At 29.7% G+C, this 12,044-nt stretch overlaps 1 long non-coding RNA gene across 1 annotated transcript; it reads left to right on the forward strand.

Annotated features, from left to right (window-relative positions):
- The first annotated feature begins 2,441 nt into the window (after positions 1-2,441).
- LOC108975623 lies at positions 2,442-11,767 on the forward strand. The gene is made up of 2 exons (XR_001993881.1): positions 2,442-6,882; positions 7,482-11,767. It is a non-coding gene; the product is annotated as an uncharacterized LOC108975623 (long non-coding RNA).
- The last annotated feature ends 277 nt before the right edge of the window (positions 11,768-12,044 follow it).

The raw sequence follows: 12,044 nt of genomic DNA on the forward strand, positions 1-12,044 counted from the left end.
TTAACATATTTACAAACAGAAAAACAATGTTTATGCAACTTAGAAACAAAGCTCCATATTCATATGTTTAATTAAATATAACAACTCCAAACAAGTTGATGACAATACGAAGTAACCAATTGAAACTTAAACAATGCACACCTCCACCGAACCAAGGGTTTGGTTGACGGAGACAACGTGCACTCATATCAAGCTCTTAATTTGACTGTTACTCCATCCTCATTTCGTGTTTTTAATAGATGTGGTTAAAGATCAACATAGAAAAAAGTATATTAAATAGTAAACATTTCCTATACAAAAACAAAAAAAAATAAAAAATAAAACAAAAAAAAAAAATTAAAGAAATATTAATAGACTTAAACAAACGAACTGTGGACTTGGATCTTGGATCCGGGGCCATGGGAATACTGTGCCATTTTAGTTGCAATAGTGAAAAATGTCGTACAGTGGGACTGTTTGGGGGCTTTTCCTTGGACGCCATTGGCGGCATTTCAAAACCGGAATAATTTATAGTACAATTTTAAAAATACCAACATAAAGTTTTATAAAGCAATTTATATTTTTATACTAAACGAACAAATAGCATTGAAATACAGTAAAAAAAAAAATGAAGTAGAAAGGTTATACGAATGCCCACGACGCGGGGAATGAAGCTAAGATGTGATTGGAGAGAGCTAGCCATGAATAACTTAATACAAAATAATAACTAATAAATAACATAATATATGCATGCAACACTAAAAAACATATTCTTATTTTCAGATTAATTTTTTCCGTTTTTTTAAACAACAACCAATTTATTCTCATTTGATTTATTGCTCTTTGAAAGGGCATAAAGAAACATGAAAACTCTGCGACAACGAAAACTGAATTATGAGGATTCATAATCCAAGATCGGAAATGAGCAAAATAGAAAGCATTGGAATGCAGAATAATATCGGCAAGAAGGTCTACTTCCTTCGTAATCAGTTTTCGCGCCATGTGCTGCATTTAGCAGCATGAAATACATAAAATAACAATAAAAACAAAAAATTAGCTACAATAAGACCAATTTCAACATCAGCATAAAATAAGTGATAAAAGCGCTGTTAATTTAGTATATTTTAAAAATTTCGATTTTATTTGAACAATTGCACAATTGATCAATAATTGGCAGATATGTGTACCACAAAGCAGTTGCGTGACAAAACTGGCAATTTTTCGTATCAACTCACCGTTAGTGTCTTGAGATGGTTAAAGCAACAAACAAATATAATTTGAATTAAAAAAGTTGTCAAACAATTTTAATACAACGACAACGCTGCAAACATTTTGAACGAATATTTAGTTTTCCTTTCATTTAAATATATACTTAACTTACTTACATATATACAGATATAAAAGATTTGATTCCATGCTATGGCAGTCTCGGGGGTAGATAGAATACAATGACTTATTGGCCATACAGAGGGCAAGCGTAAACAGCAAAGTTGCAACAATTTTTTGGTTTACACAAACAAATGAAATAGCAATAAACTGATGAGAATAATAATACGTAAATTAGCAATGCAATAGCCCAGTGACTTAGATATAATTTTTATAAGCAAGTGCACTTTAGACCACTCAACATATAACTCTCGACAGTCTAGGTGCACTACAACAGGTACAAACTACATAAACCAAATAAATTGGCAATAATAAATTTTTTTCCATGCGAATCTTTTGCTGTCCTTACGAATTGCCACAGCTCTTGGCCAGCAAGTCTTTATGTACATATGTACAAGAAGTATATGAATATATCCCCCTTAGAATATACATTAGCAGGAGCACTCAACAAATGCTTAACGATCGCCATWGCCAACAAAAACAAATACCGCAATAGTACAATCACAATGTATTTATAGTAAAAAGAAAGTAAAATAATAGAAATATATAAACACAACAATAGCCCAGTGAAGTTTTCAATACAGAAGCATTTTCAGTTCAGTTGCCACCACATATGTACACACAAAACATAGTGGGCGTTACAAAAAATTGTCAGAGCGAGAGTGAAATTTTAAAATCCAAGAGTACAGGATTTGCCAAATATAATTGGGTAAATCTTCAAAAGCAAAAGAAAAACGCAATAGCGCAGGAATCTGCAACAACAAAATGTACGACAGAAAATTCGTGTAAAACGAAAGTTTAAGATCGGAAAAACAGTAGCCGAATATTAGAATAAATCGATAAATATGTTTTCTATTGACAAATTTCTTTTTCGTTTAATCGATAATAATGAAAGAATCATGCCAAAAGCTTAACACATTTCTTAAGATGTAACTTAACAAATTGTGTGAAATGAATGATAAAAACACATTATCTACATATATATTATATACAGAGACTGCAAACAAATGTGATCAGATATTTTAATAGTTTATGTATAAAAACAGAATAAATAAAGAAACATACTAAACAAGAAAACAACACGAAGTGAAATAAATAATAAATAAATTAGCATARCACAAAATGTACACTTCTACGTACAAACATATATATTGAAATAGAAAATGTTCATTCTAAACTACCAACAACAAAATCAAAATCTAAAGTATTGCAACAAATAGATGAACAGCAATTTATGTGAGTACATTCATATAAACTAAGCCAATATTAACACATAAGTGAGCCAATTGCAAACGTTTTGCTTATATTTTACAATAGCATATCATACAGCGCTCCTTCATAGCCTACCCGAAGGCGCAACAACGCACGGGGAGGCTGAGCGCGAGTTTTACCAATTCATTTTACAATAGCTAACGGTTGATGGTATGACTGAGATGAACTGCGGACGTCAGAGACATCGAAGTCATACCATTACCACAAGGGAACCAAGGTGACTGAAGCTGGCTGGGTAGCACCCTCGATACTTGTACCATAGCGGGCGACCTATGCCAGCAAATCAGTCGTAGTTACAACAACCATATTAGTTTCAAATATATTTGAGTTGTATTAATACAATAACAAATCTTTACGTTAGAAACGTCAATACAATCGTTTTTCTTTATGTTAAAACCAGACCGAACCCGAAAACTACGTTAATATTGAAATGAGTTTCAACACATACATATAGGAAGTTCATTAAGTGCTGGGAGCTCAATAGAGCATTTCGCATTTGAACGAACTACCCAACGATTTGCACACATATGGGTGCATGTAAGTCAAGCTTACACTTCAAGTTTAAACTGGCTCCATTCTACCGTGACAGATGTCTGAGCTTTCAATCATTAAATGCCAGTACCAGGACTTTCTATATGCGGAGAAAGCTAGATGAACAAACAATCCAACAGTAAATCAAGGAACATCAAAAAGAAGTCATACAATTATTTTTTTCTTTATATATTATGATTTTGTAAGTATTATGAGTTCAAACAACAAACACATTGGCCCTTAAGAATTTTTGTTTGAAAAGGAAGAACGTTATAAAAACAAAATAATCAATTAATTATTTCCAACAATAGTGCCGAAATATTTCTACAAAGAATATTATTATGAAATAAGCATTTTATAAGGTTAATGTGTAGTTAAAGAAATTAACAACATAAATGCAATGTAGGAGTTTAAGACAAGCTAATTAAACAAGAATTTAATTAAAATAAATGAAAAAAAAACGAAAAACAAAATAGAAAAACTATTAAAAACCCTTATAAGCAAAGCTGAAAATGCTGCATGCAACTGAACATTGAACATTTTGAAACTGTTTGTTTGCGAATTTCAGAAAAAAGGAGTAAATCTTCCAAAAAATATGAATGCAATAAGTGAAACATTATAATACAGTCATTTGAACATAAACAGACACCAAATAACACAACCATATATAACAATATTCTTACTAGGTACGTAGGTAAAGTAAGTATGTATACTTAATATATTATTGCTTGCCATATAAACAGTAGCTGATATTCAAAATTTAACAAATTGAGAGAAATACGAATTTTTAAGCGAAATAACTGAAAAGCTATGCCAATTAGTAATACTTACAGCAAAAACTGTTATCCAATATTTTATATATGTTATCTTGGCAAATATTAAGTCCTTAGTTTGAAACTTCATGCATTAAAAACTAAGTGGAATATTTTATTCAACTTTATACATAAAATCAAATTATGATCCAACTGCTTCTGTTTCAAAATCAGGCGTATCTGAAAAAATTTTATTTCACTTAAAAGCTTGGGCTACAAATGAAATTCCAAATCAGCACATAATCTCTCTCAATTTGCAATCAATGAAAAATAAACTCATTCCTACATTAACTCATATTTCATAAGACAACAGAAAACATATATCAAAATAATAGATTCGTTTATAAGCTAAACGCATTGGCAAGGCAATGTAATACATAAAAATATAACCAACCGACAGGAAAAAATACAGCGATGGTTGCCCAAAGAGAAGCGAACAGCAAACAGTGAACCACAATGACATTGGATTAAGTTCAGCATACCCAATTACTCAAAAATATCAAAACACTTACAAAACAACACCAGAAAACAGAAATAAATACTTACTAAATCCGATATGATTCCTTCCCTCAATAAAATCGTATATATTCTATAAAAAATCATATATACAGTATTAAAGGCATCAGTGAAATCATAACAAGACCATGTAGCGAAAAATATTCGTCACGCTACAAATACACCACATACTACATATGTAGAACTTATATTTTGAACAACAGTTATTATTTGGCTTTTATAAAGGAACATATTGACACATTTTATGCGATAAATCGTTAAATCAAATCGTTTCTTAATCAAAAGAATTATGATGCTGGCGTCAGGTCGTCATTTCAAAGTAAGATGAAAGGCAAATGAAATCTTCGCGAAGTACACACGACATGCGTAGTTAATGAAAATAATACAGGAGTATCGCTATGTATTTAGCAATCGCCAACACAAAATATCATAGGTTATGTACTTCAAATATGGATGTCATTCTGTGTATGTATCAGAATTCAAAGCAAACACTTACTTGTTGTATAACTCCTGATAAGAGATTTCTCTAGCTTTTTTACATTAATACACATACAACGATTGAGGTAAATAATATTTTTATTTGGAAAATCAAGGTATTTCTTAAAATACCACACAAATCATAAAGAAATAACCTAGAATGCACGAAATTACATATTTTGGCTAAATGAAGTTAAAACACCAAGCAATTCCAGTTTGACTGAACTGAATAATTTACATACATTACCACTTAATCTTTCGTAATTTTCTAACTCCGAACTGACTGATATATGATATGCATATATGAATATGTTTTAAAATGTCGCTAAATGTTTGCTAAGCAATATAAAGGAATTAATCAGTACATTGGACCGTATGTCATTCCATTTTGAATTATGTGTACACTTCCTATGCACAGAAGAATAAGCACATTGGTATGTATGGCTTTCATTTTCAATGCTTCTTTTTGGTTCTAGTCAATCTGGAATTGTGTGTATTGAGTATGTAAATGTTTAAATTTTTACGACTTATCTAAGTATGTTTTTAGACATTAATTTATTTTTCTGTTTTTGTCAGTTTTTTTATGATTCCCTCATGAATTTCGTATAAATATTAACACGATTTAGAAGGCATTGTACATATATGTATGTATACAATGTATAAGTTTTGATAATAAAAATTTCGGCTTGAAATAAAGATTTTGGCATAAATTCGTTATATTAGATAGTTCAAGGAAAGAAGGAGAAAGTTATGATAAAATAAGTAATATTAATATAAACTTCCGTGGACTAAAACTAAAATATAATAAAAATAAATAAGCAAAAGTGGCTTCTGAACAAATACGTAAGAAAGATGAACCAACTTTTGATAACAAAAAAGCAATCCTGGACATAACTTTGGCAAATCTTTGTGAAAAATGTGAACATTTAGAAGTGATGAAAACTCCCGGACTTAATGATAAATAACAAAAAATGAGACAAATCTAAAATGATTGAGAAAACGTAAGAGATTATGAAATCTACCAGACCCCGGATGTTCTTAACGGATGTAGAGAGCGCGACATCTATTGCTTAAGGGAGACGTTGGAGGGTGTATACACAAAAAAAACAAAAAAAACTTAATGTAGTTGAACTAATTTAAATGAATTATAACCTAAATTAACTTTAATTGATATGTTTAGGTGTAAGATGTAAAACTAGTAAGAAACACGAGAACTTTCGGTAATGTTCCTATATATTATATGAGTATAGCGAGTATACAATTAAAGGAAACTGACAATTTAGAAGTACTTTTAGGCACTTTAGGTACATTTTCGGACTTGAATGTTGAAACAAATAAACAAAAACAAAATAAAAAAATACGAAAAAGAATAATAGAAATTTACAAAATTTTGAAGGAACAAAAATAAGCAAAAGCTATTTGATACAAAAAATATAAATTTGTATTACATCCTCTGGCGTACAGCTCCGACATCTAAGAATCTTCAGCTAAACATGTCAACAGAACATATGTATGTTTGACATTGGAAATCCAGCTAGGACTCGTTAAACAAAAATCACAGAAAATTTGTGAACATTTTCAAAAGTAAACTTTGAAATATTCAATATTATAATTTACAGGCAGAATTTTCATATTTTTTGATTGACCACCAGCTTCAGTTCTGTTCGAATCCCGTTGATCGCAACAAATCAAACGAAAATACAGATATTTACTAAAAACTTTCACTTTACTTGACATTACGGCGACGTTAAAAATTATTAAATGTACTTTTAACATGACAAACTTAGCGGAAGAGCGTATAATTGGAACTCGATTTACTTAATGTAGGATCAAAAATGGATATTACAACAAATTCTGGAACTTAAATTCAGGAAACCTCTCGGCCACCTTTGGATAATTCTCTCTCGGTGTAAGTCAAGGACAAAAATATTCAAAAACTATATTCAAAAATTATAACAAAAAAGCTAAAATTAAAAAGAAAAGCAAAACCAAAAACCAAACTCAAAAATTACTTAAAAAATTACCAAATTTTGGAAGTCAAAATTTCGTAGAAACAAAATTTGTGGAAAGCGCTGGAAAAATTGAGATGCATTTTATGGGCAAATATGAGAAACTATGGAAAAATTTAATATATCACGAAAAAAGTACAAGCTTATTTTAAGCACCTTCGCGCCTTATCTTTAAGAAACAAAAATAAACGACATAAACACTAAAATTAAAATAAAAACGAAAAAACCCAAAATAAATTAAAAGAATAACAAAAGTGTAAATTATTGTGAACAATCTAAAAACAAAACATTTTTTGAATCCCAAAACGAACAAAAGTGGTTACAAGAAATGAAAATTATTTCAATTTATTTACGGCACTCTGGTGAAAAAAATTAAAATTTCGATGTTTGAAAAATTTTTTKTTTGCGTTTTTATATATATTCACATTGACCAAAGTGTTTATATGAAACACTGAAGAATTCTCCCAAATATGTACCCTAATTTTTCTCATCCAACTAGATTACTTCCATTTCTGCGAACAAATATACCATCTAAATTATCAAAACAGAACATCTGCCTTAAATTATATTTTCTATAATTGGAATCAAAACAACAAAACAATATATGTACATAACTCAACAAATAAAAAATAGCAGTCTGAAATCAACAACAATAAGGGCATAACCGGAAGCAAACCAAATCACTAGCAATCGCAACGATTCCAAACTGAAAACACAATTCAAGTGATCGACAAAATTCAAACCAATTAATATCAACAATAAGCCAAAATTAGCGAAATCTCAACAAAATTCAAAAGTTACCGTAATCGCAAAATTATCAAAAATATATATAATAGAAATGATGGAAATAAATCAAAAAAAGCAAACCAAGCAATAAATAAATGACAACTTTTACCGGCGACTGAACCTTTCCGCTCGATATTGAAAAGCAAGCCGATCAGTTGAACTTGCTAGCCAAGATGATAAAGTAAATCAGTATTTCATAGACGACGTATCGAAGAACAGGCAGTAATGTCGCCGGTTAGCCGACGAAAGATGTTTTCTTTATTTACAAAATTCAAAATCATAATCAAAATCGGTGAAGAAAAATTCCACTACTAAAGCAGATTTCAAATATGAAAATATTGCACAGTGCATTTTAACCAATATGCTTACATTTATAAGTATATTACACAGTTTGATTTCCTCTAAGTTACAACATTTTGATATTCATTTGTTCATTATCCTCCTAACTTTTAATTTTGATCAAAGACTTTTCAACGACATCTACATAACAAGAGCAAAAATTAAGAGGTGTATTCTATGTTATTACCATATAAGTAAACGTTGAAGCAAAAGAGAAACTGATAAATTTAGAAGAGAAACAAAATTTATATAAACATTGCTCAACGATTCAAAAAGACAAACCAAATTCTAATAATATAAAACACTGCGAAAAAAGATTAATTAGGAAAACATAACAAAAATCAACATAAAAAGTTTTAAATATCTTAAAACGATTTTGTTCAACTGTAATTAAATAAAAATCCTATATGTTGTGACATCGTCTTGAATGATCTTTATTTGACGCATTCTTCATTCATTAGGATGAGTGATAGGAGGTGAACGAAAGCTATTCAAAAAACAATGAAAGTAAAATATTAGAGGGATGTGTGCATATTATGTTAGGATAAAACAGATAAGAAAATACAATTAAGGAAAATTCAATTTTAAGCCCGACTTACTTAAACTTACTTTTTAATTGTATGTAAACACAGAAATGTAGCATTTATGATTATTGTATAACTGGATAGGCATAAAATTATACGCCTCTCTTTTTGGATGAATCGAAGAAGCTCAATAACAATGCAAATGTGCACAATACGATATAAAAGCAAAAAAAAAGCAAAGATTACATTAAACACATCCATAAATCAATAAAGACAAAACTAGTTTTAATATTAATATTATTGGCTTTATGAAAAATATACATGCATACATTTATGCACGCTAAAGCTAAACAGTCAAAAACAACAACAATGACTTTATAACCTATAACTGTGTATAACAAACCTACATTTAACGTACAGATTTATGCATATACACCAAACTACATACACACATAAATACATACATACATACATACATACATACATACTTACATACTATAAATGCGTGTCACTCACATCTATGTACACATGCACACATAAATAAGTATGTATTTGGTATGTTATAAAGTAAGTAAAAGTATATGTGTAATCTTGTAACACGTTTCATAAGCATACATAAATACGAGATTACAATTCAAACATACGTGCATACATACATATGTAAATTTGTTCATACATAAATACATACATCTATAATTATGTCTAATTTAAACATAACGAAATGTGTACTATATTTACCAAGTTCGAACATTCCACTGTTTTCCGAAACGCATCAGCTCTTCCGGTTGCTCACCGGCATGATACTTACTGTATGTACATACATGCGTATATACCTGCATGTATGCATACAATGCAAAATTACACTTATTAATTATACTATATACATATATAACAAATATATATATATATGTTATATGTAAACTATTGTATGAGGTAGACTTATATAGTGAGGTTTCATGCTCTCATTCACAGTTTATAACAGTAATTTACAAATGATTTTATAACCGGATTTCCGTTTTTTAACGTCTTTAATGCGGCTGTTTCTTGAGTTATATTATTTACAGCACTACCAAATGGGAGTTAGAAGTGTGGCTCCTATTTACAAGTATAATATGTTTATTTAATTTTTCATATTTTCCAACTTCATATTAACTCCAGACAAGTTCTTTCATTGGCGTCAGTTAACTTCCAACGCTGATTCTGAACCAAAGTCTCCACAAATAAACTGATTTCTTTTCTGATTTCTGAAATGAGACTCCATGAAGAACGCGATCGCAAAATAAGTAATAGTACATTTAGCGCCCTAATTCGAAGAATTGAACGATTCTCAAGGCAACAAAATAACAATAACTGGATCTACATTGATATAAACAACGTTAAGAGGCAATAGCATTGATATGGAAGGCGACACAAACAAATTTAAAGTAACCGGCAACCGATTTTTTGTTCAAAATGCAATTTTCGAAGTAGGCGGACAATTTTAGAATAATAGGAAAAGTTTCGACAATACCTTTGGCAAATTCATTTGGAATCACTTTGGAATTTTCATGATTACTTTAAGCAAATATTGAACAACCACAACAACCACAAAAGCATCCAACTTTACCATGAGCAGCCAAAATGAAACATAAACAAATCGCACATGGGCCAAATCGTCCGATCAAAAGTGCCTTCAAAACAAATACTTAAAAAACGTTGATTTTTTAATAAAAATAACAAACAAAAAAACAGAAAAATTTTAGAAAAATTAAAAAATTAAATTAAAAACTAAAAACGAACTGAATCGTAGAAAACGAATGAATGATTAACTAAAACGGGCCCAAAATAGACCAAAACAAAAATCAAAATCTTCAATTGTCGGAATTAGAGCGCTTTTTGTGTATATTTTGTTAACAACGAACGACTTACTTTATTTCAAATACTTCAAAAGTTAAAAAACGAAGTAATGTAAACGAAGATGAGTGTATGAAACTCACACATTGAGGATCTCAACGCAAAGCGGCTTAATTTATACCCGATCATAATTCTTAGTTACTCTACCATTATGTGGCAGCAATCTTTACTGAAAAAAAACTAAACAAAACTTTATTTAAAAAGATAAGCAAAAAGTAAAAAAATATATATATATTCTGATAATATACTGAGAGTAGAGTATACATAAATTAATACAAAAATTTAAACATAAAGTAAACTCCCTAGGCATAAGAATATGAGAACCTTTTAGGACTAAATTAATCATGGTTAAGATATATGCATGTACAAGCAGGCGTTAAATAAATCAAAACTTGAGATCATAGAACGTGGTGGGATATAATAAGGCTTTTAGTTGAGTCGAAAATAAACATATTTAAACAAAAAAAAAAAACTCTTACAAAAGGGATGTTAACTAAATTGAACCAAGGAGCTAGGATACCCTTTCAATGCAAAGTGTGCTAGCAAGCGCATTTTGGATTGACGTCAAAAAACTAATTAAAAATTTTAATTATAAGCAATTAGAAAAAAAACTTTAAGAAATCTTGTCTTAAGCATACCAGAACCCGCCAAAAATGGCTAATAAACATAATTTTATAATACTAAGCGAAAAAACTTGCTCCAAAAACTTAACATAAGGCAGAGTCTGATGTGTTTCGTGAAATTAGCGGCCGCGAAAATTCCAYGAATATTAAAACGTTTCAAATGTAAATCTTCAACAGAATTGATATTWAAACACGGTTAATCTTTTATTAGTATTTTGTTAAAAACGACTTCAATTGATGCTATTTTTAGGACTTTGTACACACTTCATATTTTTTCATAACATTGATTAGACAATGGAAATCAATTTTCCAACATACTAATTGTGCATTTTTGTCATCACAATCTTCAAAGCAGCTTTTGAAGCAGTAATGGAGTTWTAGGTTCGAATTTCTCATATGTGTACCATTATTAATTGAAAACTTTATGTTTGAGCTCTTACAACAACAAGGAGGCAATTAGTAAATAAAAAAAAGTTATTTAGTTAAACTGCAATAGACCGGAATTATTTCCATGAGATAGTACAAACAATTTAGGATTAAAGTTTATATATATACATATATAAATCGCTTATACGTTAATGAAATAAACGTAACACTAAGAGCTATAAGCCAAAAAAAAATAATAATAAATGAAATACACAGAAAAGTTGTTCAAGCAGTTCACTCCGCGCAGTTCATTTTCGCAGGAACAACGCTTTGACCAGGATATTTTCTTACGAAGCTATTCATAATTGGAGTCAAATATGTGAAAGACTTTAAAAATTATATTTGTCATTGAGTTCAAATTGTTGAATATTGTTTACCAAGCTCATGTGTAACCAGAATTGAACCAAACTAATTTACATTATAAGGAAATTTAATGAAAATTTTACAAAAATTTTAGTTTAATTTTCCATA

This window comes from Bactrocera latifrons, unplaced genomic scaffold, assembly GCF_001853355.1.
Source record: "Bactrocera latifrons isolate USDA-ARS-PBARC rearing strain unplaced genomic scaffold, ASM185335v1 scaffold_676, whole genome shotgun sequence".
NCBI lineage: Eukaryota > Metazoa > Arthropoda > Insecta > Diptera > Tephritidae > Bactrocera > Bactrocera latifrons.